Source organism: Pseudophryne corroboree, chromosome 2 (genome assembly GCF_028390025.1).
Source record: "Pseudophryne corroboree isolate aPseCor3 chromosome 2, aPseCor3.hap2, whole genome shotgun sequence".
In the NCBI taxonomy this organism is placed as follows: domain Eukaryota; kingdom Metazoa; phylum Chordata; class Amphibia; order Anura; family Myobatrachidae; genus Pseudophryne; species Pseudophryne corroboree.
Window position 1 is genome coordinate 725155694 of NC_086445.1, and position 27851 is coordinate 725183544.

The 27851-nt window shown below is 45.9% G+C and overlaps 1 long non-coding RNA gene across 1 annotated transcript; it reads left to right on the top strand.

The window, feature by feature from the left end:
- The first annotated feature begins 1039 nt into the window (after positions 1–1039).
- Positions 1040–26482, top strand: LOC135051139 (uncharacterized). Its single transcript, XR_010242062.1, has 3 exons — positions 1040–1090; positions 19237–19400; positions 26329–26482. It is a non-coding gene; the product is annotated as an uncharacterized LOC135051139 (long non-coding RNA).
- The last annotated feature ends 1369 nt before the right edge of the window (positions 26483–27851 follow it).

A 27851-nucleotide genomic window follows, 5' to 3' on the forward strand; every position in this document is an offset into this window, starting at 1 on the left:
GTAATACGATTCAGCAGGCTCACTCTACGGCTGGATTGCCGGTACCAAATTCTGTTAAGGCCCATTCCACTAGGTAGGTGGGCTCTTCTTGGGCGGCTGCCCGAGGCGTCTCGGCTTTACAACTTTGCCGAGCGGCGACGTGGTCGGGATCAAACACTTTTGCTAAATTCTACAAGTTTGATACCCTGGCTGATGAGGACCTAGCGTTTGCTCAGTCGGTGCTACAGAGTCATCCGCACTCTACCGCCCGATTGGATGCTTTGGTATAAACCCCATGGTCCTTACGGAGTCCCCAGCATCTCCTAGTCCGTAGAGGATGCTGGGCGCCCGTCCCAGTGCGGAAACTCTGCAAGACTTGTATATAGTTGTTGCTTACATAAGGGTTATGTTACAGTTGACTGTTACTGTCGTTTGTTCATACTGTTAACTGGTTATGTATGTTCAAGGTTACATGGTATGATTGGTGTGGGCTGGTATGAATCTTGCCCTTGGATTGCTTAATCCTGCCTTGTATTGTCCATCTCCTCTGGGCACAGTTCTCTAACTGAGGTCTGGAGGAGTGGCATAGAGGGAGGAGCCAGTGCACACCCATAGTCAAAGTTCTTTTTAGGTGCCCTATCTCCTGCGGAGCCCGTTTATACCCCATGGTCCTTACGGAGTCCCCAGCATCCTCTACGGACTAGGAGAAATAGATTTACCGGTAGGTTTAAAATCTTATTTTTAATATCCTATGACAATAAAGGTGTTATAGACTTATCTATTAGTGCAAAGCACCATGGCATATCAAAGCACCTCTCTATCAAACATAATTTTAGTAGAGAACATGTAGGTCATCAAAATAAGTTAATTACCATGAGTTAAGTTATGAGTGAGAAAAATATTGTTGCTATACTCACTAAGGGACTTGCATCACAAGCTCTGACTGCATTTTGTGACAAATATGATCTGAAATGTGATCTTTAATTATGTTTGTTATTATTATTACCTGATGCTTTTATTATGTTTTACAGGTAGATTTCAAGAAAGTTTAAAATACTTAGAACTCACAGCGAGACATCTCAAAGCGAGATGTTAATATGTAGTTAAATGGGTAATTATACATGACTCATCTGTACAAAGATCATAACATGTCTGAGTAAATATTACTCATCAAACTTAAAAGGTAAGACTGTCTAGACTCCAGATGCACGACTTGTTTACATGCCTTTATAAAAGTATCTGCATGTGCACAAGTCTTACAATGTGTTATTGGAGTGCCACAGTGCTGCACAGCTGTACAGTACTTAACCCAAGACAGTTTGATACCTTATAATTTTGACTGCTGTTTGTCTTTTATCATGTGTATCATTTTATATTCAATAAAACCTACTCTAACTTGGACTCAACAAGTGGACTAACCTTCTTGCTCACATCTGCTTCGCAACTACCATATTGTAGGCATCTGCCAACAAAAAAAATTACCCAATATATCTGTAAAGTTGCACATACTGTAACCTAAAATTCAGATCAGAATTTGGAATCTTAAAACTTTTTTGTCAATTTTTGTATGGTCAAATCCTTTGTATGCAACAATCTTAATCCTGATTTCCTTGTAATTGTAGCACACAAGACATATAACTACAGTTTATTAGAACTATAATGACATAGAATTATAGTTTAACAGAACTGAAATGACATAGAATGACAGTTTATTAGAACTGAAGTGACAAAAATTATCATGTGAGTCCTCCTGTTTAATTGCTCCTGTAGTTTTATATCCAAGAGAATCTTTTGACAAAAAATTGTTGTTCGGTTGAATATTAATGTATAAATGTGGTGTCTGTTTAATATTTATTTTATAACATTAACAATCAACATGTTGTCCAGAAAAATATGAATTACCTACTGCCTCCATTGATGTTTTGCAATAACGTTTTAACAAATCATGGTACAAGTAAATCATTATTTACTGTAATGAATCCTGATTTGCTTATTTTGCCCCTGTGTTAAATTTAGAAGCAGATCACATTAGTAACAGACAAACATCATCCAGATCTGTTTGTACCACATTTCCCAGTAAACACTTAGAGCAGACATGATGCAGATTAAAGAAAAATGCAGGATTAATCAAGTGCTGTTGTCTAGAATGAGACATGCACATGAAGTAGAGATGCCAAAGGCAATTTTCCTAATGACACCTTAAAGTCTCTATGCTTAGCCAGGACAGGTGGCTGCAATTAATTGTTCTTCCACAACAAAGCAAAATTTGATCTGTTAATGGCTGATCATAATCATTTATTTGTTGCAGCTTTGGGGCCCAGTGAGTTGCCTCAGTGGCATAAGACAATGGGCCTAATTCTGAGTTGATCGCAGCAGCATATTTGTTAGCAGTTGGGCAAAACCATGTGCAATGCAGGGGGGGACAGATATAACATGTGCAGAGAGAGTTAGATTTGGGTGGGGTGTATTCAAACTGAAATCTAAATTGCCATGTAAAAATAAAGCAGCCAGTATTTACCCTGCACAGAAACAAAATAACTCACCCAAATGTAACTCTCTCTGCACATTTTATATCTGCCCCCCTGCAGTGCACATGGTTTTGCCCAATTGCTAACAAACTTGCTGCTGCGATAAACTCAGAATTACCCCCAATATCATGAGACCACAGATATTATCCACATGCATGGACATATTACCTGCCCCTCAGTTACAAGTGAAATAATAGCACTTATTTCCTTAGGCATATCAATATTTCATAAGCCGTCCATTGGTTTTATTCATACACTTGCCCCTTACCACCTACCACCTTTTCCCCCAATAATCACTCGGACAACTGAATTGCGATTTAAAAGGTCACAGCCAAATTTATTGATCGAATTAGAATTGGTACTCTATAAGTGGGTGGCGAGAAAGCAGTGCGTGCCCCCGGCTCCAGTCTCAATATTAAGTTTCTACTCAATTAAACAATAGGGCGGAACCGAAGTCCCGCCCTTGCGCAACTTAGCTGAGCGGTACCACTTCCCACCATTGGCATAGCACCGGTCCACCCTTAAGATGACGACCGTGTCGGCCCTTGAGGCCACGACAAACTCGCCGAGTATCTGGGGGAAGTGCCGGCCAACCGATGATGCGCTACTACAGACCGCCGAGGAGCACTGCTTGCCGCGCCTGCTGGACCTCTCTTGTCAGGTGATAATTACACCTCGAAATGGCCTGACGGTGCCTCCATCAAAAATAAAACATTCAAACATTCCAGTTATCCAACTTTTGCACTGCTTACGTGCCAATACTGCCATGTCTTGTCAGTTGATAACTACACTTTCAAATGGCCTGACGGTGCCTCCACCGAAAATAAAAAATGTTTACATCCTGACGGTGTCTCCACCGAAAATAAAAAATTTCTACATCCTAACGGTGCCTCCACCGAAAATAAAAAAATTCTACATCCTGACGGTGCCTCCACCGAAAATAAAAAAATTCTACATTCCAGTTATCCAACTTTTGCACTGCTTACGTGCCAATACTGCCATGTCTTGTCAGTTGATAATTACACTTCGAAATGGCCTGACGGTGCCTCCACCGAAAATAAAAAAATTTCTACATCCCGACGGTGCCTTCACCGAAAAGACATTTTTTTCTACATTCCAGTTATCCAACTTTGCCCTGCCTACGTGGCAATACTGCTATGCCTTATCAGGTGAATATTACGCTTCGTGCCAAAAAATGCCATACCACCTGGGCGGGAGGGTGGGTGCCTTCTTAGATCCTTGTCCAGAGTGAAAGAGGAAGCCTGCCTGCCTTTCCTGACCTTTTGTACCTCCCAGGTAACTCTCCTCCCCATTTCCCTGTAGGATGTGCTCTGTTATCTCTCTGACCTACACTCCCCTTCCCCCTCCCCTCCCCCCTTTCCCAATTCCCAGCCCTAGGCTTCCTTCCTTAAAAAACCAGAACGCTTATTTATTCTTCAGGCCTATTTGGCCCTTGAATTCTTTAAGCCGTCCATTGGTTTTATTCATACACTTGTCCCTTACCACCTACCACCTTTTCCCCCAATAATCACTCGGACAACTGAATTGCGATTTAAAAGGTCACAGCCAAATTTATTGATCGAATTAGAATTGGTACTCTATAAGTGGGTGGCGAGAAAGCAGTGCGTGCCCCCGGCTCCAGTCTCAATATTAAGTTTCTACTCAATTAAACAATAGGGCGGAACCGAAGTCCCGCCCTTGCGCAACTTAGCTGAGCGGTACCACTTCCCACCATTGGCATAGCACCGGTCCACCCTTAAGATGACGACCGTGTCGGCCCTTGAGGCCACGACAAACTCGCCGAGTATCTGGGGGAAGTGCCGGCCAACCGATGATGCGCTACTACAGACCGCCGAGGAGCACTGCTTGCCGCGCCTGCTGGACCTCTCTTGTCAGGTGATAATTACACCTCGAAATGGCCTGACGGTGCCTCCATCAAAAATAAAACATTCAAACATTCCAGTTATCCAACTTTTGCACTGCTTACGTGCCAATACTGCCATGTCTTGTCAGTTGATAACTACACTTTCAAATGGCCTGACGGTGCCTCCACCGAAAATAAAAAATGTTTACATCCTGACGGTGTCTCCACCGAAAATAAAAAATTTCTACATCCTAACGGTGCCTCCACCGAAAATAAAAAAATTCTACATCCTGACGGTGCCTCCACCGAAAATAAAAAAATTCTACATTCCAGTTATCCAACTTTTGCACTGCTTACGTGCCAATACTGCCATGTCTTGTCAGTTGATAATTACACTTCGAAATGGCCTGACGGTGCCTCCACCGAAAATAAAAAAAATTCTACATCCCGACGGTGCCTTCACCGAAAAGACATTTTTTTCTACATTCCAGTTATCCAACTTTGCCCTGCCTACGTGGCAATACTGCTATGCCTTATCAGGTGAATATTACGATTCGTGCCAAAAAATGCCATACCACCTGGGCGGGAGGGTGGGTGCCTTCTTAGATCCTTGTCCAGAGTGAAAGAGGAAGCCTGCCTGCCTTTCCTGACCTTTTGTACCTCCCAGGTAACTCTCCTCCCCATTTCCCTGTAGGATGTGCTCTGTTATCTCTCTGACCTACACTCCCCTTCCCCCTCCCCTCCCCCCTTTCCCAATTCCCAGCCCTAGGCTTCCTTCCTTAAAAAACCAGGACGCTTATTTATTCTTCAGGCCTATTTGGCCCTTGAATTCTTTAAGCCGTCCATTGGTTTTATTCATACACTTGTCCCTTACCACCTACCACCTTTTCCCCCAATAATCACTCGGACAACTGAATTGCGATTTAAAAGGTCACAGCCAAATTTATTGATCGAATTAGAATTGGTACTCTATAAGTGGGTGGCGAGAAAGCAGTGCGTACCCCCGGCTCCAGTCTCAATATTAAGTTTCTACTCAATTAAACAATGGGGCGGAACCGAAGTCCCGCCCTTGCGCAACTTAGCTGAGCGGTACCACTTCCCACCATTGGAATAGCACCGGTCCACCCTTAAGATGACGACCGTGTCGGCCCTTGAGGCCACGACAAACTCGCCGAGTATCTGGGGGAAGTGCCGGCCAACCGATGTTGCGCTACTACAGACCGCCGAGGAGCACTGCTTGCCGCCAAAGCCTGGTTCCTAGAACCAAGGCCCGCCACCCGCTGCGACCATCTATTACCCCTGCTGCCCGTCTCCTTCAGACTAAGGCAAATAGAGCCTTTTGCCCACTAAGTTTCTCCAAAATTAAAACAATCCTATTGCACTGAGGAGGACTGCTTGATAAACTGAGGGCCCCTAGGGGCCACTGCTTCTGTCTCCCATGCCTGCCCAGATGTTTACCAGCTGCCCTATGCCTGCTGCCCGCTAGCTATCGGAGTGACCTGCCAACCGCGCCCGTGTGGCCTAGCATGGACAGTGCTTTTGGGTGACCCATATGAAGGTGAAAACCACAAAACCTCTTTGAGGGCAAAATTGGAAAGTCCTTCATTACCCCAAATCGGCGGGCAGCATAATGCCTTGGGTTTCCCAAAAGACACTCAGGGAGCTTACTTCACCAGTAAAGGTGTCGCAATGAGACTCGGGTGAATGTAGGCTCCCTGCGCATAATCTCTCTTGCAATTCCGCCCCAGTGTGGGACTGTTTAATTGACTTTTTATCCCTGGTACTTAAAAACTCCCAGCCTGTTGCCGAAAAGCTTTCCTGACTCCTCCTTGGGCAATCCTGACAAACTCTTTAGCTCCATGAGGATCTTGGATGTCAAGTGGAAATCTGCTGATAGAGATTACCCTGTGAAGTAGAAAATCAATGTTATTTTGCGCTGTGTAGGTGCTTATACGAACGCTTTTTAAGTATCCTCTGGATCATTGCCTGGCCGCAGCTACCTACGGTGCCCTGCAGCCATGCTCATACCCTTACTGCGAGCCATACCCTCTCATCCTGGGACAGGGCTGCTGCTCTGACTGGTTTTCATTCGTGAAGATTAATTTACTTGCACTTGACCATATATATATATATTGCTCAGCGCCTACCAGAACATGCTTGGGCTTTTTCCCAAACTCATAACATTGTTAATTCCCAGGCGCCTGTCGATTGCCTGGACAACCGCGGGCATTCCTGGCATATTTCTGGCCTGCTGTCGACCCCTGCAACTTTGAGTTACCTGCAACCTTGCGAACCAGAGAAGTTGTCTTCATTTAAAACTAATTTTAAATGCATATAACGTTGGCTTGCTAATACCATTTTGAGTCTCCCACTGGAGTATCCTTCCCTATTCCCCAATGGGTTAACCCCCCCTTATCCGAAACCGTTACTCACGGCATATCGGTAAAGAGATGTTACACTATGTATTTATGGTATGGTTCAATCCGGTTAAGTATACTCACCATATAGCGCACTATGATCTATACCTAGCAACTGTCATATTAATTACGACACCCGAGAGAGCATACAAACTCCACAAATAATGCTCTTACTGTAATTGAACCCCTGATCTTAGCGCTGTGAGGCCGTAATGCTAACCATTGCTCCATAACTGGTGCGTTTACGCTGAATTGTCATTCACGCCTTGCGCCAGACTATAGTTGTCCTACGTTATCCCGTATACCGCTAAGGCACATGCAGCCTTGACCCCTACTTTATGCAGAGACAAGGTACTATTCAGCCCTTAAATACCTCGCTTTGCGCCTGGACCTTTAGTTTTCCTTCTCCTTCTGTCCTGTCTACCTTATTATGATACCATAAGTGACCCTCATATTGCACGTTCACTAAAGTAGCTTTGATGGTTTTTTACTGTGATCGCTACCGCTACTTGCTTTGCCTTGCATTTTGTATGACAGTCTGGTTATAGAACAAACTTATTCGGCGCTTAAAGACATAGCTAGTAACTGTAATATGAATTAAGAACTGGGATTGAACCCATGACCTCAGTGCTGTGAGGCCGTAATGCTAACCATTGCACCATAAATGGTGCGTCTATGCTGTTATGCTACCTAAGTGAACATAATATTGCACATTCCCTAAAGCAGCTTTGATGGTTTTTATACTGTGAGCGCTATCGCTACTTGCTTTGCCTCCCAGGCCTACATTTTGTATGACCCTAAGGTTATAGAACAAGTTAATTTGTTCTAAGCGGTTATTATCAGTATAACTATATACAGCATAATGCAATGCCAGGGGATTAAACCATGCGTTTAGCACAGTGGAAGTTGTACTGTGTATTGCTGGGCTGTACCGTGCTATGCGAATCGTGGTGCTTATTGTTAACTGTATTCTTTTTTAGCTTTTGTTACTGCATCGTTATGCTCTGTGTACCCAGCATTTTTCTAATGTATGCACTGTGCAAGGCATTGCAAATCGCTTGTGACGCCTTCCCACTAAATGCAATACAATAATAATCCTGCTAAGGCCACGGGTAATACAGAAAAAAATGGCTAATATGAAAGTTATGGTGCGTCACTGTCACCATGCTCCTTTATTAATACATATTGCTAACATACCTCCTAGACTGCAGCCTATTTTTCGGCCAGCACTGAAAACACTGATCTGTATTATACTGTTCGTTATATACCTACTACGATTGCAATAATACATGGTCACAGCAATGTGATGACTGTTCTGCCAGATATTGAATAATTTATCGGTATTCCCCTCTATAATCTGCGATATATCCCCGGCCATCAATCTGGTATTATACTTTATATTAGCCCGCTAGTATACCTATAATGCTGAAATATGCTCCTGCAGCAATGCCTCCAGTAATCATTACGCTGTATAACTAGTATGTCCCATACACTGTAATATACCCACGCCGCAATGCCATCACTGCTTTGTATTATATTGGATATTATATTACTAGTACCTATTCTACCCCTGCAATATATACCTTGGTCTGCATCAAATGCATACTATAACCCTATCATACCTTGTACGCTGTAATTTAATACTGACTCAGCAATGTAACCACTGAGGCATGTTATGCTGTCTACTATGACACTATTACACACTATGCGCTGCAATAACACCCACAATCCTGTAACTCTACCCAGCTCCCCATGGCCTTTTATTTTATTTATTTATTTTTATTCCCCCCCTCCCCGTATACAGTACACTGGTTACACTGCTGGGAGGGGTTATGTGCAGGGGAGAAGATGAAAGGGAACCACCAACATTGTTGGAGGAGGGGAGATAACCCCCAGCCAGGGAGCGTCTGCTGGACATGCTATCAGTAATTAAGAAGGGGGGAAGCTAGTGTATTACTGTGAGAGCAGAGATTTTATGAGGGAAGCAACAGGGAAGGGGAGGGCTGCTTAGATGTGGGGTTTGCTCTCCCTGCAGCAGCTGATTGTCCTGTCCTGCTATTATATGACCTGCTTCCCATGTGTTTGTCTTTTAAACAAACTCCAAGGCTGGAGTGATTATCTTAGGCTTCCACATATATTTTATTTGCAGGTTACTGGAGAGCATATAGTAAAGTTCTGCAATAACGTCACAACTATACCATTGGACCGTGCCGGACTTTTCACTTATTGTGCCCGTTATCAGAAAACACTGAGGAGGGGGTTGTATGATCTGTCCCTTAGTCGCTAGGGGGAAATTGAAGCAAGCAAAGGATAGAGTGAAAGGAACATAAGAAACGGGCAATGATGGAGTGATGAATGATTGCAGAGGCAAGACACATAGGGGTATATTTACTAAGCTCCCGATTTTGACCGAGATGCCGTTTTTTCTTCAAAGTGTCATCTCGGTTAATCTCGGTCATTTACTAAACACTAATCACGGCAGTGATGAGGGCATTCGTAATTTTTTGCAAGTTCAGGTAAAAAATTACGAATGAATACACCATCGGTCAAAACGCGGCTGTTTAAGTATGAATCTCGGTCATTTACTAAGAAGTGCAAAGCCAAAAAAGAACAAACACTGCCGTGAAAAATTTCAACTCGTAAAAAAGTGCTAAAAAAAAACAGAACTTTTTTTTTAATTCGTGATTGGATAGGCATGCACGGATCCATGAGATCCGTGCATGTATATCAGTGGGAAGGGGTGGGAAAGTGCTTATTTTTTTTTAAAAAATTGCGTGGGGTCCCCCCTCCTAAGCATAACCAGCCTCGGGCTCTTTGAGCCGATCCTGGTTGCAGAAATATGGTGAAAAAAATGACAGGGGTTCCCCCATATTTAAGCAACCAGCATCGGGCTCTGCGCCTGGTCCTGGTCCCAAAAATACGGGGGACAAAAAGAGTAGGGGTCCCCCGTATTTTTAAAACCAGCACCGGGCTCCACTAGCTGGACAGATAATGCCACAGCCGGGGGTCACTTTTATACAGCGCCCTGCGGCCGTGGCATCAAAAATCCAACTAGTCACCCCTGGCCGGGGTACCCTGGGGGAGTGGGAACCCCTTCAATCAAGGGGTCCCCCCCCCCAGCCACCCAAGGGCCAGGGGTGAAGCCCGAGGCTGTCCCCCCCCATCCAATGGGCTGCGGATGGGAGGGCTGATAGCCTTTGTTGTAAAATAAAAGATATTGTTTTTAGTAGCAGTACTACAAGTCCCAGCAAGCCTCCCCCGCATGCTGGTACTTGGAGAACCACAAGTACCAGCATGCGGCGGAAAAACGGGCCCGCTGGTACCTGTAGTACTACCACTAAAAAAATACCAAAAAAAACACAAGACACACACACCGTGAAAGTATAATTTTATTACATACATACACACATACATACATACTTACCTTATGTTCCCACGCAGGTCGGTCCTCTTCTCCAGTAGAATCCAAGGGGTACCTGTTGAATAAATTCTACTCACGAGATCCAGGGGTCCAGGCTCCTCGGCAAATCCAGGGATAATCCACGTACTTGAATAAAACAAAAAAACGGTTGCCCGACCACGAACTGAAAGGTGACCCATGTTTGCACATGGGTCACCTTCCCACGAATGCCAGAAACCCACTTTGCCTTCTGGCTAAGTGGGTTTCTTCAGCCAATCAGGGAGTGCCACGTTGTAGCACTCTCCTGATCAGCTGTGTGCTCCTGTCCTCACTGACAGGCGGCACACGGCAGTGTTACAATGTAGCGCCTATGCGCTACATTGTAACCAATGATGGGAACTTTCTGCCCTGCGGTTGACCTAAAGTGACGTCACCGCTGAGCAGAAAGTTCCCATCATTGGTTACAATGTAGCGCATAGGCGCTACATTGTAACACTGCCGTGTGCCGCCTGTCAGTGAGGACAGCAGCACACAGCTGATCAGGAGAGTGCTACAACGTGGCACTCCCTGATTGGCTGAAGAAACCCACTTAGCCAGAAGGCAAAGTGGGTTTCTGGCATTCGTGGGAAGGTGACCCATGTGCAAACATGGGTCACCTTTCAGTTCGTGGTCGGGCAACCGTTTTTTTGTTTTATTCAAGTACGTGGATTATCCCTGGATTTGCCGAGGAGCCTGGACCCCTGGATCTCGTGAGTAGAATTTATTCAACAGGTACCCCTTGGATTCTACTGGAGAAGAGGACCGACCTGCGTGGGAACATAAGGTAAGTATGTATGTATGTGTGTATGTATGTAATAAAATTATACTTTCACGGTGTGTGTGTCTTGTGTTTTTTTTGGTATTTTTTTAGTGGTAGTACTACAGGTACCAGCGGGCCCGTTTTTCCGCCGCATGCTGGTACTTGTGGTTCTCCAAGTACCAGCATGCGGGGGAGGCTTGCTGGGACTTGTAGTACTGCTACTAAAAACAATATCTTTTATTTTACAACAAAGGCTATCAGCCCTCCCATCCGCAGCCCATTGGATGGGGGGGGACAGCCTCGGGCTTCACCCCTGGCCCTTGGGTGGCTGGGGGGGGGGGACCCCTTGATTGAAGGGTGTCACAACTGAGGGCCTGAGCTGACGGGAGGCAGCCTCAGTTGTAGGGGCTGAGATGTACCGGAACCTGGGAGGTTGTATCAGACCCCTGGACATGTAAGTAACATGAATAATAACTGCCCGAAGGCGTGACCACGACAACTTAGATAAAAGTCAATGATGTTTATTATGACAACTCCGCATCACAGCAGCAATAAAGGAAAACGTAAAAGTCAGCAAAGAATAAATACAGTTCCTGAGTACTACAGCATGGCAGGAGCCACAGGGCACTGGTAGTGTGAGATAGTTCTTATGATCTTCTAGATGGAAAGTCCTTACCAGGCCCGGCTGTAGCAATGGAGATAACCCAGGATTGTACCAGCTGGTGTTCCAGGAAGAGCTGGGTTGCTGAAGGTAAAACAGCTGCTGTGGATACTGGCTGGAACCAGACTGTTGTTAGCACGGAGTGGATACTGGCTGGAACCAGTTAAATAATAAATGAACTTTGGGAGCGATGAAATGTGAACTGAAATGTAGAACTTGAGAGCGGAGAAATAATAATTCCGGTGGAGAGTGGTAAAGTGTAGAAAGGACACCGGCCCTTTAAGGGAAGCTGTATTCTGCTGGAAGCTGAGGCTGGAAGCAGGTAGTGTTGTAGCTGGAAACAGATGAATCCACAATGGATTGGAGAGTCAGGCTACACCGCAGGTGGAATGCTGGTGCGGGTCTCTATGGTGGAAGTCTTGAGACAGGAGCTGGAACCTGGAAGACAATCATAGAAGAGAGACAAACAGGAACTAGGTTTGACAACCAAAGCACTGACGTCTTCCTTGCTCAGGCACAGCTTACTTATACCTGCAGCAAGGAAGGGGTTGGCTAGGCAATTATGCAAATCAACAATACAAACAGCAGATTGGTGGAAATGATCAGATGACAGAATCCAAGATGGCTGCGCCCATGCAGACACTTGGAGGGAAGTTTGGTTTGTAATCCATGTGGTCTGGGAAACAGTAATGGCGGCGCCGGCCACCGGAGACAGGAGACGCCAGGCTGATAGATGCACATTTAACCACGCGGGCACAGCGGAGGCCGCGGCTGATGAAAACACCACTCTGACACTCTGCATGTGGAAACTCAGGAACAGCGGAATCTGGTCCTGGAACGCTGAGCCCGCCTTAGGAGGCATCTGAAGGGTAAGTAATGGCGTCCAGATACCCGGATCGTGACAGCACCCCCCCCTTTAGGAGTGGCCCCAGGACACTTCTTAGGCTTTAAAGGAAACTTTGCGTGGAAATTTCGGACCAAGGCAGGAGCATGGACGTCAGAGGCATTGGTCCAAGAGCGTTCTTCAGGACCATAGCCCTTCCAGTCAATGAGATACTGAAGTTGACCGTAACGGTGACGTGAGTCCAGGATCTTGGCCACTTCATACTCAACGCCTCGTTGAGTTTGGACTTTCGGAGTTGGTGGAAGTGAGGAATGAAACCGATTCAAGATTAGTGGTTTCAATAGGGAAACATGGAATGTCCTGGGTATTTTTAAGAAGGGAGGTAACTGGAGTCTGTAAGCAACAGGATTGATGACTTGATCAATTTTAAAAGGACCGATGTAGCGAGGTGCAAACTTCATACTGGGAACTCTTAACCTCAAATTCTTCGTGGATAACCATACCCGATCACCCACCTTGAGAGCAGGAACTGCTCGACGCTTCTTATCCGCAAACTTCTTGTACCTGAACGATGCCTTGAGCAGAGCTGATCGTACGCTCTTCCAGATATTGGCAAACTGATGCAAGGTGATATCCACTGCGGGAACAGAAGTTGCTGGAAGCGGTTGGAACTCAGGGACTTTAGGGTGGAATCCAAAGTTAGTGAAGAATGGTGTTGAAGAAGATGAAGAATGATACTGGTTGTTATGACAGAACTCGGCCCAGGGAAGTAATTGAACCCAGTCATCTTGAGAGGAGGACACATAGATGCGGAGGAAGGCCTCCAAGTCCTGATTCACCCTCTCAGTTTGACCATTGGTCTGAGGATGGTAAGCCGTGGAAAACTTTAACTTGACTTGGAGGACTTGACATAAACTTCGCCAGAATTTGGCTGTGAATTGAACTCCTCGATCTGAGATAATTTCTTCTGGAAGACCGTGGAGTCGGAAGATCTCTTGTATGAATACTTGAGCCAACTTGGAAGCTGACGGAAGACCGGTGAGAGGAATGAAGTGTGCCATCTTGGTGAACCGGTCAACTACCACCCAGATGGTATTGAACTTGTTGCACATGGGCAAATCTGTAATAAAATCCATCGACAAATGGGTCCATGGTCGACGGGGAACAGATAGTGGAACCAGTTGCCCCGCAGGCGACTGGCGGGATACTTTATGTTGAGCACACTTTGGGCAAGATGCAATAAACTCCAAAACGTCCTTTTTCAGAGTTGGCCACCAATAGGACCTAGAGATAAACTCCAGGGTTTTTTGGATACCTGTATGTCCGGCAAAACGGGAAGCATGGGCCCAATGCATGAGCTTCTTCCTTAGTGTCGGCTTCACAAAACTTTTCCCTGATGGGGGCGTAGAGTCCATCCCTACCGTGGAGAATGCCAACGGATTTATAATAGGATGCTTGTCTGAAGACTCTGACTCATTTTCTTGCTCCCATGAGCGGGAAAGGGCATCGGCCTTGCGATTCTGAGAGCCCGGACAGAACTGGAGTTTAAAGTCGAACCTGGAAAAGAAAAGTGCCCATCTGGCCTGACGAGGGTTGAGACATTGTGCGCCTTTTAGATATAGAAGGTTCTTGTGGTCTGTAAGGATGGTGATTGAATGAGAAGCTCCCTCCAACAGATATCTCCACTCCTCTAGAGCGAGCTTGATGGCTAGCAACTCCTGGTCGCCAATGGCATAGTTGCGCTCCGCTGGGGAGAACTTCCGTGAGAAGAAACTGCAAGGATGTAAATGACCATCTTTAGCCCTCTGAGATAACACCGCTCCTACTCCAACGGAGGAGGCATCCACCTCTAAGATGAAAGGAGAGTCGACGTCAGGCTGTTTCAGGACAGGTGCAGAGATGAACCTCTGTTTTAAAAGATGAAAAGCTTGCATGGCTTCTTCAGACCACTTGGACGGGTTAGCACCCTTCTTGGTGAAAGCAGTAATAGGCGCCACAATGGTGGAAAAGTCTCGTATAAACTTTCGGTAATAATTGGCGAACCCTAAGAACCTCTGGACCCCTTTGAGGGTTAAGGGTACTGGCCAATTCTGGATTGCTTGTAGTTTCTCAGGATCCATCTCTAGTCCGGAACCGGACACAATGTACCCTAGAAACGGAATGGACTTGACTTCAAAGACGCATTTCTCTAATTTGCAGTAGAGATGATTGACACGGAGACGGGACAGAACCTCCTTTACCCAAAAACGATGTTCCTCTAAATTGTTGGCAAAAATGAGGATATCATCTAGATAGACCACGACATGACGGTATAGAATGTCTCTGAAGATCTCATTGACGAAATGCTGGAAGACAGCTGGAGCATTGCTCAATCCGAAGGGCATGACGAGGTACTCATAATGTCCGTCACGGGTGTTAAATGCGGTCTTCCACTCGTCACCCTCACGGATCCGGATGAGATTGTATGCACCTCTCAGGTCCAGCTTTGTAAAGATGGTAGCTCCGCTAACTCTGTCAAAGAGCTCAGTAATCAGGGGTAAAGGATAGCGGTTCTTGATGGTAATGTCGTTCAAACCTCTGTAGTCGATGCACGGCCGCAGACCACCATCTTTCTTCTTTACAAAAAAGAAGCCTGCGCCGGCTGGAGAAGAAGAAGGTCGAATGAACCCCTTTGCTAGGTTCTCTTTTATGTATTCCTCCATAGAATGCGTCTCGGGGAGAGACAACGGATAAGTTCGGCCTCGAGGTGGAACCTTCCCTGGAACGAGATCAATCGGGCAGTCCCATTCTCTATGAGGGGGAAGGATATCAGCAGAAGCTTTACTGAACACATCCGTGAAATCTTGATATGGAGGAGGTGGAACATCAGACGACCTGGGGGAGGAGGAACAGACAGGCAACACTTTAAACAAACATGTCTTAGTACAGGAGGAACCCCATGCCAGGATTTGCGTAGTCGTCCAATCAATTGTAGGATTGTGAAGACGGAGCCATGGAAGGCCCAGGACCACAGGATGTGTGGCTCTTGGAATCACTAAAAGTGAAATAAGTTCGGAATGAAGAACTCCCACTCTCAGACGAACTGGTAGAGTCCTTAGAGAAATAACTGTATCAAAAATTTTACTGCCATCCACAGCAGTTAAGGAAAAGGACGAAGGAAGTCTCTCGGTGGGTAGGGACCACCGTTTAACATAGGCTTCGGTAATAAAGTTCCCAGCTGCTCCGGAATCCAGGAGGGCAATGACGTTCTGATAACGTTGAGCAACTTGAAGCGAGACTGGGAGGTTACAATCTTGAGGAGATGGAGAGGAGATCATTACTCCTAGCCGGCCCTCTCCTTGGCGAGCTAGGATTTGGAGTTTCCCGGACGTTTGGGACAGGCATTAATGGTGTGAGACGGAGCTGCACAGTACAAACAGAGAAACTCGGAGAGACGTCTTCGGCGCTCAGCAGGAGTTAAACGGGAACGGCCAATTTGCATGGGTTCATCTTTAGTTGGTGACAGTTGGCGAGGAGGAGGAGCAGAAGATTTTGGAGCAGATGATCTTCCACGCTCAGTTGCTCTCTCTCTGAAACGTAAGTCAACTTTCGTACAAAGTGAGATTAACTCATCTAACTTGGAGGGTAAGTCTCTGGTAGCTAACTCATCTTTAATACGCTCGGATAAACCATGCCAGAATGCAGCATACAGGGCCTCGTCGTTCCATGCCAGTTCGGATGCCAGGATCTGGAACTGTATAAGATATTGTCCTACAGTACGTGATCCCTGGCGTAAACGGAGAATCTCAGACGAAGCTGAAGTTACCCGGCCTGGCTCGTCGAAGATGCGCCTGAATGTTGACACGAATGCAGTGTAAGAAGATAGCAGGGTGTCGGACCTCTCCCATAACGGTGATGCCCAATCGAGGGCTGAGCCACTGAGAAGAGAAATAATGTAGGCAATTTTTGTACGGTCACTGGGGAAATTGCCAGGTTGTAGCTCAAACTGAATCTCACACTGGTTGAGAAATCCCCTGCAGAATCTTGGAGATCCGTCAAATTTTGCTGGCGTTGGAAGATGAAGACGTGGAGCAGGAATGGGTAAGGTGGGTGGGGTTATAGCTGGAGTCACTGTGGTTGACGCACCAGACGCGCCTGATCCACGGAGAGTGGTCTGAATCCCATCCAGCCGAGTAGAGAGATCCTGGAGACAGCGGATGATGTGGCCCTGTGCAGCCTCCTGATGTTCTAGTCGGGCTGCCAGTTCTTGCATCGGCCTGGCCGCTTGATCCTGGTCTCCGGCTGGATTCATTAGGTCAGTGCTTACTGTCACAACTGAGGGCCTGAGCTGACGGGAGGCAGCCTCAGTTGTAGGGGCTGAGATGTACCGGAACCTGGGAGGTTGTATCAGACCCCTGGACATGTAAGTAACATGAATAATAACTGCCCGAAGGCGTGACCACGACAACTTAGATAAAAGTCAATGATGTTTATTATGACAACTCCGCATCACAGCAGCAATAAAGGAAAACGTAAAAGTCAGCAAAGAATAAATACAGTTCCTGAGTACTACAGCATGGCAGGAGCCACAGGGCACTGGTAGTGTGAGATAGTTCTTATGATCTTCTAGATGGAAAGTCCTTACCAGGCCCGGCTGTAGCAATGGAGATAACCCAGGATTGTACCAGCTGGTGTTCCAGGAAGAGCTGGGTTGCTGAAGGTAAAACAGCTGCTGTGGATACTGGCTGGAACCAGACTGTTGTTAGCACGGAGTGGATACTGGCTGGAACCAGTTAAATAATAAATGAACTTTGGGAGCGATGAAATGTGAACTGAAATGTAGAACTTGAGAGCGGAGAAATAATAATTCCGGTGGAGAGTGGTAAAGTGTAGAAAGGACACCGGCCCTTTAAGGGAAGCTGTATTCTGCTGGAAGCTGAGGCTGGAAGCAGGTAGTGTTGTAGCTGGAAACAGATGAATCCACAATGGATTGGAGAGTCAGGCTACACCGCAGGTGGAATGCTGGTGCGGGTCTCTATGGTGGAAGTCTTGAGACAGGAGCTGGAACCTGGAAGACAATCATAGAAGAGAGACAAACAGGAACTAGGTTTGACAACCAAAGCACTGACGTCTTCCTTGCTCAGGCACAGCTTACTTATACCTGCAGCAAGGAAGGGGTTGGCTAGGCAATTATGCAAATCAACAATACAAACAGCAGATTGGTGGAAATGATCAGATGACAGAATCCAAGATGGCTGCGCCCATGCAGACACTTGGAGGGAAGTTTGGTTTGTAATCCATGTGGTCTGGGAAACAGTAATGGCGGCGCCGGCCACCGGAGACAGGAGACGCCAGGCTGATAGATGCACATTTAACCACGCGGGCACAGCGGAGGCCGCGGCTGATGAAAACACCACTCTGACACTCTGCATGTGGAAACTCAGGAACAGCGGAATCTGGTCCTGGAACGCTGAGCCCGCCTTAGGAGGCATCTGAAGGGTAAGTAATGGCGTCCAGATACCCGGATCGTGACAAAGGGGTTCCCACTCCCCCAGGGTACCCCGGCCAGGGGTGACTAGTTGGATTTTTGATGCCACGGCCGCAGGGCGCTGTATAAAAGTGACCCCCGGCTGTGGCATTATCTGTCCAGCTAGTGGAGCCCGGTGCTGGTTTTAAAAATACGGGGGACCCCTACTCTTTTTGTCCCCCGTATTTTTGGGACCAGGACCAGGCGCAGAGCCCGATGCTGGTTGCTTAAATATGGGGGAACCCCTGTCATTTTTTTCCCCATATTTCTGCAACCAGGATCGGCTCAAAGAGCCCGAGGCTGGTTATGCTTAGGAGGGGGGACCCCACGCATTTTTTTTGGGGATTTTACATTGTTTAATTAAAAATAAAAAAATAAAAGAACCCCAGCACGGATCACACAGATCCGGCCGAGATTGATTGTAAAAAAAAACGGCAGTGTTTTGCTAATCACTGCCGTAAAATTAGGTAAAAAAAAACGAATGACATCGACATCGGAAGAAAAGAAAAACACGAATACGACAGCTTAGTAAATCCATCGTAATAAATTCAAAAAGTTGCAGTTTTACACTGTCGATGTCATTCGTGATTGAACTTTGACCTATTTTCGGGAATTACGAATGTTAGTAAATGTACCCCATAGATTGTAAATGCATAATACTTATCTTGGTGGTCCCTCTGTGTGCTTCCCACGGAATCATTAGTTTGCAAAGTTTCACGTGGGCCCCTCTAAAGCTAAGCCGGAAGGAGAATGTGACCTGTAGTCTGATCGTCTGCAGTATATACAGTAAGTGAAGGGGAAAGTACAGCATTATAACGTAACATGACAGAAAAATTGTAAACGGCGAAGAGAACCAAATACAATAAAAGAAATTAAATTAAATGAAAATAAATTAATAAATAATGTATCCTGTATGCTGGTACCGGGGGGAAGGTGCGCAGAGGGGGCCAGTAATTTGCACCTTGTAAATTGTGGGCTCCCACCCGGGGGGGGGGGATGCGCTGTGGCTGCTGCCCTCACCCCGCCTGGGGTGCTGATGGGTATGAATGCTGCGTAACCGCAGCCTGTCCTGGCTGTGTGTGGGGGGGAAAGGCTGCTGCGGGTAAGCTGCGGGGAAAAGGGCATGCTTATGTGTAATACTCTAGTTTAGTAACTTTTAAGGTTAGTTCTTGAAATAAGTATCAGGTAAGTGTTAAAAGTATTGTATAATTTACCTTTCGTTTCTGTTTTCTCCGCAGGTCTCTACAGCTGCTGTCGGTACGAGTGAGGACACGGCTTGGATACAATCTACCAAGAATATATTTACAGGCGACTGAATAACATTCAATAAGTGGTTTTATTAATCTGTAACCTAGGATATTCAGAGGGTGTCAACACAATCGCTTCCACAACATAAATATTGGTTAGTATATTATACCTTGTAGCAACTTCTGACAAGTACATGTAATACCATATAATGTTAACTATAAAAACAGTATCTACCCTGAGGCAATTACAGTATACAGAAATCCCTTAAGTCGTAGGTACAACCCCTTTTCATCAGTCCTTTGGTTCAGCTGAAGATTCGTACGTTGGTGCACATACAAGGTGTTATAGTAATAGGTATTAATGAATTAAGATATTCCTGTTAGTAGGTCTTTCCTCTTTTTATGTGACTCTAACTGGGAGAGGATCAGTACTCCTTAAAATATCCGTTATAAGGTTATTTTCGCTGTAGGGGCGTCTATCAAGTACTAGTACTCCAACTCCAGTGTTAGCTTTCCGTTATCTATTCCTGAATAAGGTCAGTTGCTCATCCGCTGTCTATATGGGGAGAATCAGATCGGGTTGAGGGTACCTCGCCGTGGTAGTTGGTAACTAAATAAACTACCTTACATAACCAGTTCTTAATCTGTTAAATTTGGCGAGCCTCTTCTGGGACTGGACTTACACAGATTATGCTGGGTTTAGCAATTAGGATAACGATCCTGTAAGGGTTCCGCGTGACGGCTGAGTAAGGTGGTGGACTACTGTACAGTCTTGCTTCTAAAGTATCTTTAGGGGCGGCTAACTGTGTTGATACGATAGCTAGTCCTGGTAAGGGATTAGTCAAACAGTGCTGCTGTACCTTAGTATTTCTGGCTCAGATGTAGGAGAGGCTTTCTGACAGGCTCTCTATCTGACTGAAGCTGTCCTAAGCTGCCCTGGTGGCCCCCTGTTTGTTTTGCGATGCGGTGCAACAGTACATTGGTTAAATACCTTCGTTGACAGGTGAAACACACTTGGTTGCCAAGGGAGGTACTGTTAGGTCTCCCCGCCTGTCTACTTTGCTCTGACTGGTCGCGTCTCACCGGGCCGTCCCCGCTCCCGTCACGCAGGGGAAGCCGCCGCCTCCTTCCTTCTCCTTCGGTCCTGACGTCGCACTGGCCGATGACCTGCAGGGTTGTTTGGCCGTCCAGGCTATCACTATCTGCCGCTACTCCGGTAAGTCCCTTGCTGAACTCTGGCCTCGATATCCGTGCCTCGATAGCCGCCTTGTCCCTCTGAGTCCTGCCGTGACGTTCTCACTCCGTCTCCTCTCAGCGACGACGACACCAACCGCCGCCTCGAGCTCTCCTTCTCCTCTTCTTAAGCTCTTCTCCAGAGTCCCCGTATCTGTCCCGCCAGCCGCGCGTGAGGTCTCTCCTGCCAGCCGCGCGTGAGTTCTGTCCTGCTATGCACTGACGCCTCCAGGGTCCCAACGCTTCCATTCCCCCCCAACTTATACTAATAAACAGTACTAAGGGGAAGGCAGCTCTGTGTAATTATTTCTATTGTCCATTGTTACCCTTCTTAATGGGTTAAATGAAGTCCCCCAGTCTCGGGTATCACATACCTCCCCGGCAATTGGATGCGTATCCTTACGCATCTGTAACCTGGGTGTAGGTGCTAGTACATTTATCCCCACTGAATTCGTAATCAATCATTTCACTACCAATTTGCACTTTATGTCTATATTTCTATTAAAAGCATTGTATTTTCACATTTACATTTTCTATCCTTAACCTTAATGTAACATTTAACTTCTGGCCAACGTAACTTAACTAAGATGCTTTAAAATTGATATCTAAGGGGTAACTTTCCTCTAGTACTCCTTTCAGAACGCCTCACTAAAGGGGTTTCCGGAATTTCAGAGTTAGTATTTTCTTCTTCTGCAATTTCTGTTATCTCTGAAGTGGCTGGAGCCAAGAATAATCCCCAAGTGGGCCAACATACGTTCATCATGACATCCGTGTAGGATTCTGTGCTCGGAATTTGTTCAATCGAATTTCTCTCCGGATAGGAGGCGATCTCATCCTCGGTTTCTGGGCCTCTGAGACACAATTTTAGTTGATCTCTATGAACTAGTTTCGACTGAGTTCCGTCTTCTCGTATGATACGGTATACTGAAATTTCGGGATTTGGCACCTCCACTACTCGATATGGAATAGGTTCCCATTGGAAGTCTAATTTGCTTTGTCGCTGATTCTTCCGTTTGAGTACTCTACAGCCAATGGGTAAAGGTTCGGCATGTGCTTTTAGGTTGTAATTCTTCTCTTGTCGTCCTTGGACTATTTCCCTTTGTTGCGCTACCAGTTCGTGTACGACTTTCATGCGACGTTGGTGTTCCGCCACCCAGTTGGTCTCCAGAAATGGCTCAGTAACAATTTCGACCTCTAACTGGACATCCACTGGTAACTTTCCTTGTCTTCCAAACAGTAGATAGTATGGCGTAAAGCCTGTAGAGCTATGTACTGTATTATTGTAGATAAACATCAACTCAGTTAATAGTAGGGGCCAGTCATGTCGTTGCCGTGCAGGAAGGGCCCGTAACATTTGAATGAGCATTTGATTTGTTCTCTCACAAAGTCCGTTGCATTGTGGGTGATATGCCGTCGTTTTTAGTTTTTTACACTTATACAAGAGACACAATTCCTGAAACAATTTGGACATAAAAGCCGGTCCTTGATCAGTCAAGATCTTATCGGGAAACCCATAGGGCCGTACAAAGGCTCTCCAAAATATTTCCGCTGTTGTTTTTGCAGTCAGATCTTTTACTGGTAATGCTACTGCAAATTTAGTGTAATGGTCTACGATCATAATAGCATATTCGTATCCCAACCGGCTCTTTTCGAGTTTTAGGTGATCAATCGTAACCAATTCTAATGGTTGATGGCTGATGATCGGATGTAGCGGAGCTTTTTCGGTAGCTAGAGGTATTCTTCTGAGATTGCATTCTGAACAATTTTTGCACCATTCCTCTACCGTTGGTCTTAACCCGATCCAATAGAATCGTTGTCTCAAGTTTGCCTCAGTCTTCTTGTTACCGAAATGTCCTGATCGATCATGATATGCCTCTAACAAAATAGATATTTTGGTTGATGGAACTAATATTTGAATGTTGTCTAGGTGAGTTTTTGGGTTAATACTTTTCCGGACTAGAACCTTATGTCGAACCTCCAACCGATCTCTTTGTCTCCATAATTTCACCACTTCGGGTGGAGCTGCCTGTCTTTCGGACCTTGATAGACTTTTCTTTTGTTGTATTAGTTTCTTTAATTGCCTGAAAGGTGGGTACTCTTCTTGCCACCCTTGCCAGTGGCTCCATTCTTTTTCGGTTATAGGGCTTTCAACTTCCTTTCTCTGCTGTTTGGAGATACAGTTATGTTGGATTACTGATGGTCGGTTGTTTTGGAAGGGGGGCAATTCTACGGACTCCCATTGGTCTTCCACTTCCATCTCCCCTTTTTCATGGAGTCGTGACAGTGCATCCGCATTGTTATTGTAGTGTCCTGGCCGATATTGGATGGTAAACTGATAATTTGATAGGCGAGCACACCACCGCTGTTCTAGGGCTCCCATCTTAGCAGTAGCCAAATGTGCTAGGGGATTGCAATCGGTGTATGCCACAAACGGCGTGGCCGCAAGGTAATCCCGAAATTTTTCTGTAATAGCCCAGACCAACGCTAGAAATTCTAACTTGAACGCACTATAATTAGTGTCGTTACGTTCAGTTTTCCGTAGACCTCGGCTGGCATAGGCAATCACTTTCTCTTTGCCGTCTTGTAATTGCGCCAATACGGCACCAAGTCCTTGTTGACTCGCATCAGTTTGTAAAATAAAGGGTTTACTGTAATCTGGATATGCCAAGAGGGGTGCTTGTGTTAAAACTCGTCTAAGATATTCAAACGCTGTCTGTTGTCGGGGAGTCCAAACAATTGGCAGTCGTCGACTTTGAGTTCCCTGCGGCACATCCCGTAGCAGTTCGTGAAGTGGAGCGGCTATTTTCGAAAAAAATTTTCACAAAACGTCTATAGTACCCCACAAAGCCTAAAAATTTTCGTACGTCTTTGACAGTCTGTGGTGCCGGCCATTCTTGTACTACTCTAATTTTTTCTGGATCCGGAGCTATTCCATCAGCACTAACCAGATGGCCTAAGTAGTTGACTTGGGGTTTTAGTAAATGGCATTTAGCGGGATTCACTTTCAGTCCATATCGGGCTAGTTGCTGTAAAATTTCGTTTAGATGTTGCAGATGTTCTGAATATGACTTAGAAAAAATTATTATATCGTCCAGGTACAGTAAGATCATCTCAAAATTTCGATGACCCAGACAATGTTCCATCATTCTTTGGAAAGTGGCGGGAGCATTACACAGTCCAAAGGGCATTCGTCTAAACTCATGTAATCCCATAGGGGTAGTGAATGCTGTCTTTTCTTGATCTTCAGGGTCCATCAATATTTGCCAGTAACCACTGGTTAGATCGAGAGTGGAAAAATACTTAGCGGACTTCAAAGCGGCCAACGACTCTTCAATTCTAGGGAGTGGGTACGCATCCCGATGGGTGACTTGGTTCAATTTTCTGTAATCCACACAGAACCGCAACTGCCCGTTCTTCTTTTTGACTAGCACCATTGGTGCAGCCCAGGGGCTGTGACTTTCCTGTATTACTCCGGTCGCTTTCATTTCTTCCAACATTTTTCGAACTGGTTGGTAAAGGGCCGGCGCTAACGGACGATGTTTCTCCCTAATAGATATCGCATTTCCCGTTATAATGCGATGCTTCACAGTAGTTACTGTCCCGAAATCTAATGGACCTTGACTGAATGTCGGGAAATTTTCCTTTACTACTTGTAAAGCTCCTTCTTTGTGTTCTGTCGGAGTATTTTCATCTCCAATGTGGATTTCTTGCCACCATTCTGTTGATCTCTCTCCTTCCTCTTTGCTAACGTCTTCCATTGGTGATGAAACTTTTGTTTGAGCATGGATTATATCTTGAAAGGTAATCCATGTTAAGTTAGCAATGGGTCTTTGGCGGGATAACCTCACTATATGGTTATGTGGGTTTAGTATTCGCACTGGAACCCTTCCATTTTGGCTATGTACTAAACAGTGCGCCACTACAATACCATCCTCCTCATTCTTCTCACATGGTTCCACCATGGCTTCATAACTCCTTCCTCCTGGTCCACCGGGAGCCTTGCCCCAAACGATCACTTCTGTATTGGGAAGTAACTTGATGGGCTTGCTGTCGGTAATTTTTACTTTTCCTACCGAGCCATCACAATGTACAAAAGCTTGTTGACTCTGTAACGTCTTAATAGTTTTTTGTAGAATGGATCGCTCATTTACCGGTCTTTCATCCAACACCCGTTTCAGTATCGCCATTAGTTCTTCCGGGCAATTTCGTAGAATATTCATGCCTAGAATCATAGGGATGGCATGGGGGTCACTTGTATGTGTAATCAGACACCCTTGACGAGGCATTTTCTTATCTCCGATTTGGACATTGGCTTCCCAATATCCTACGCAGGAGATACTGGATCCGTTACTAGCGATGAGTTGTAACCAGGAAGGAGGGGGCATTACCATTTGTTGTTTTCCCCAATGCTGAACGAATGTTGAATGCTGAATGGTGGTAATCTGTGACCCAGTGTCAACCATAGCCATAATTTCCACTCCATTAATAGAAATAGGAATATGGGGGCATTGTCCCACATATTGAGACCACCACTCCTCAGACCTCGAGCCTATTGCGGCATCTCCCCCCGAGGCTCGGTCCCCAACCTCGGGGCATTGGAGTTTAAAGCCTCCTCCCCCTGCTCGCAATTTCGTTCTATATGACCGGGTTGTAGACATCGTCGACAAATTGGGCGGCCTTGGGGGTCGAACTGATCTGTGCTCCTTCTTCCACCGGCCTGTGGTGGGGTCCACCAATCATTTCTAACTCTTCTACGTTCCCGCGGCCATCTGTGGTCATTGGAGCGGGTTCCGTGTTGTCTAGACAAGTTCTGTACTTCTTTGCACATCTCCGCCATTCCTACTGCTAGCTCCTCCATCTGATTTTTCAGTGCTCGTATTGGATCCACTGCGGGAGCCTGTAAACTTTGACCGATGGTGTCTACTGCTCGCTTACTCCGAACTGTAGTGCCATGACCTTCTTCATTTGCTATCAATCTTTCCTGATAACCGGGCATTTCTGGGAATTCAATGTCGTGGCTGGGTTCTTTTCCCACCACCTTAATTGCAGCCTCTTTAAAATCCAAAAATGACTGTTCTGGCTTCTGCATTCTTAATAGTCTTAATTGAGCCTTTACGCTCTCTCTACTAGCCCCCTCGATTAACTGAGCGACCAAAGCCTCATCTCCATTTTCAATTTCACTTTCATCCACTGTTCTGATGGCCTTCAAGGCCTCTTGTAGACTAAGGGCATAATCCCTTAACGTTTCCCCCATCCGCTGTTTCCTTGCATAAAATTTCATCTTTAATTCAGAAATGGTTTGAAGTTCGAACGTAGTTGCAAGTCTTTGTAGGATTTGTTCAATGTTTTTCCTTTCTTCATTGGGCCATGAAAGTACCTCTCGATGTGCCGAACCTTTCAGTTGTCCAATAAGGATCTCAACTTTCTGTTGTTCATTTAATGGGTAAAGACGAAACATTGACTTCATCTTGTTCTTGAATTCCGTAAGGGTATTCCCTTCAGCCTGGTGTCGGTCCCCATGATAGGTGGGAAGCCAGGGGGCCCCGAAATAATAGGGTAGGGTGATAGGGTTTATGGTGGTCATACTAGGAGTTTCGGTGGTGGTTTCTCTACTTTGATCTCCGTTTGAAGCTCCTGCTGATTTAGCTGGTGCCTTGGACATAATTGGTGTTTTTTTTTTTTTTTTATAGTCTTCCCCGATTTGGGTTGTGAATCCTGTTCGTGACGCCAATTAATTTCCTTCTTGTAATACTCTAGTTTAGTAACTTTTAAGGTTAGTTCTTGAAATAAGTATCAGGTAAGTGTTAAAAGTATTGTATAATTTACCTTTCGTTTCTGTTTTCTCCGCAGGTCTCTACAGCTGCTGTCGGTACGAGTGAGGACACGGCTTGGATACAATCTACCAAGAATATATTTACAGGCGACTGAATAACATTCAATAAGTGGTTTTATTAATCTGTAACCTAGGATATTCAGAGGGTGTCAACACAATCGCTTCCACAACATAAATATTGGTTAGTATATTATACCTTGTAGCAACTTCTGACAAGTACATGTAATACCATATAATGTTAACTATAAAAACAGTATCTACCCTGAGGCAATTACAGTATACAGAAATCCCTTAAGTCGTAGGTACAACCCCTTTTCATCAGTCCTTTGGTTCAGCTGAAGATTCGTACGTTGGTGCACATACAAGGTGTTATAGTAATAGGTATTAATGAATTAAGATATTCCTGTTAGTAGGTCTTTCCTCTTTTTATGTGACTCTAACTGGGAGAGGATCAGTACTCCTTAAAATATCCGTTATAAGGTTATTTTCGCTGTAGGGGCGTCTATCAAGTACTAGTACTCCAACTCCAGTGTTAGCTTTCCGTTATCTATTCCTGAATAAGGTCAGTTGCTCATCCGCTGTCTATATGGGGAGAATCAGATCGGGTTGAGGGTACCTCGCCGTGGTAGTTGGTAACTAAATAAACTACCTTACATAACCAGTTCTTAATCTGTTAAATTTGGCGAGCCTCTTCTGGGACTGGACTTACACAGATTATGCTGGGTTTAGCAATTAGGATAACGATCCTGTAAGGGTTCCGCGTGACGGCTGAGTAAGGTGGTGGACTACTGTACAGTCTTGCTTCTAAAGTATCTTTAGGGGCGGCTAACTGTGTTGATACGATAGCTAGTCCTGGTAAGGGATTAGTCAAACAGTGCTGCTGTACCTTAGTATTTCTGGCTCAGATGTAGGAGAGGCTTTCTGACAGGCTCTCTATCTGACTGAAGCTGTCCTAAGCTGCCCTGGTGGCCCCCTGTTTGTTTTGCGATGCGGTGCAACAGTACATTGGTTAAATACCTTCGTTGACAGGTGAAACACACTTGGTTGCCAAGGGAGGTACTGTTAGGTCTCCCCGCCTGTCTACTTTGCTCTGACTGGTCGCGTCTCACCGGGCCGTCCCCGCTCCCGTCACGCAGGGGAAGCCGCCGCCTCCTTCCTTCTCCTTCGGTCCTGACGTCGCACTGGCCGATGACCTGCAGGGTTGTTTGGCCGTCCAGGCTATCACTATCTGCCGCTACTCCGGTAAGTCCCTTGCTGAACTCTGGCCTCGATATCCGTGCCTCGATAGCCGCCTTGTCCCTCTGAGTCCTGCCGTGACGTTCTCACTCCGTCTCCTCTCAGCGACGACGACACCAACCGCCGCCTCGAGCTCTCCTTCTCCTCTTCTTAAGCTCTTCTCCAGAGTCCCCGTATCTGTCCCGCCAGCCGCGCGTGAGGTCTCTCCTGCCAGCCGCGCGTGAGTTCTGTCCTGCTATGCACTGACGCCTCCAGGGTCCCAACGCTTCCATTCCCCCCCAACTTATACTAATAAACAGTACTA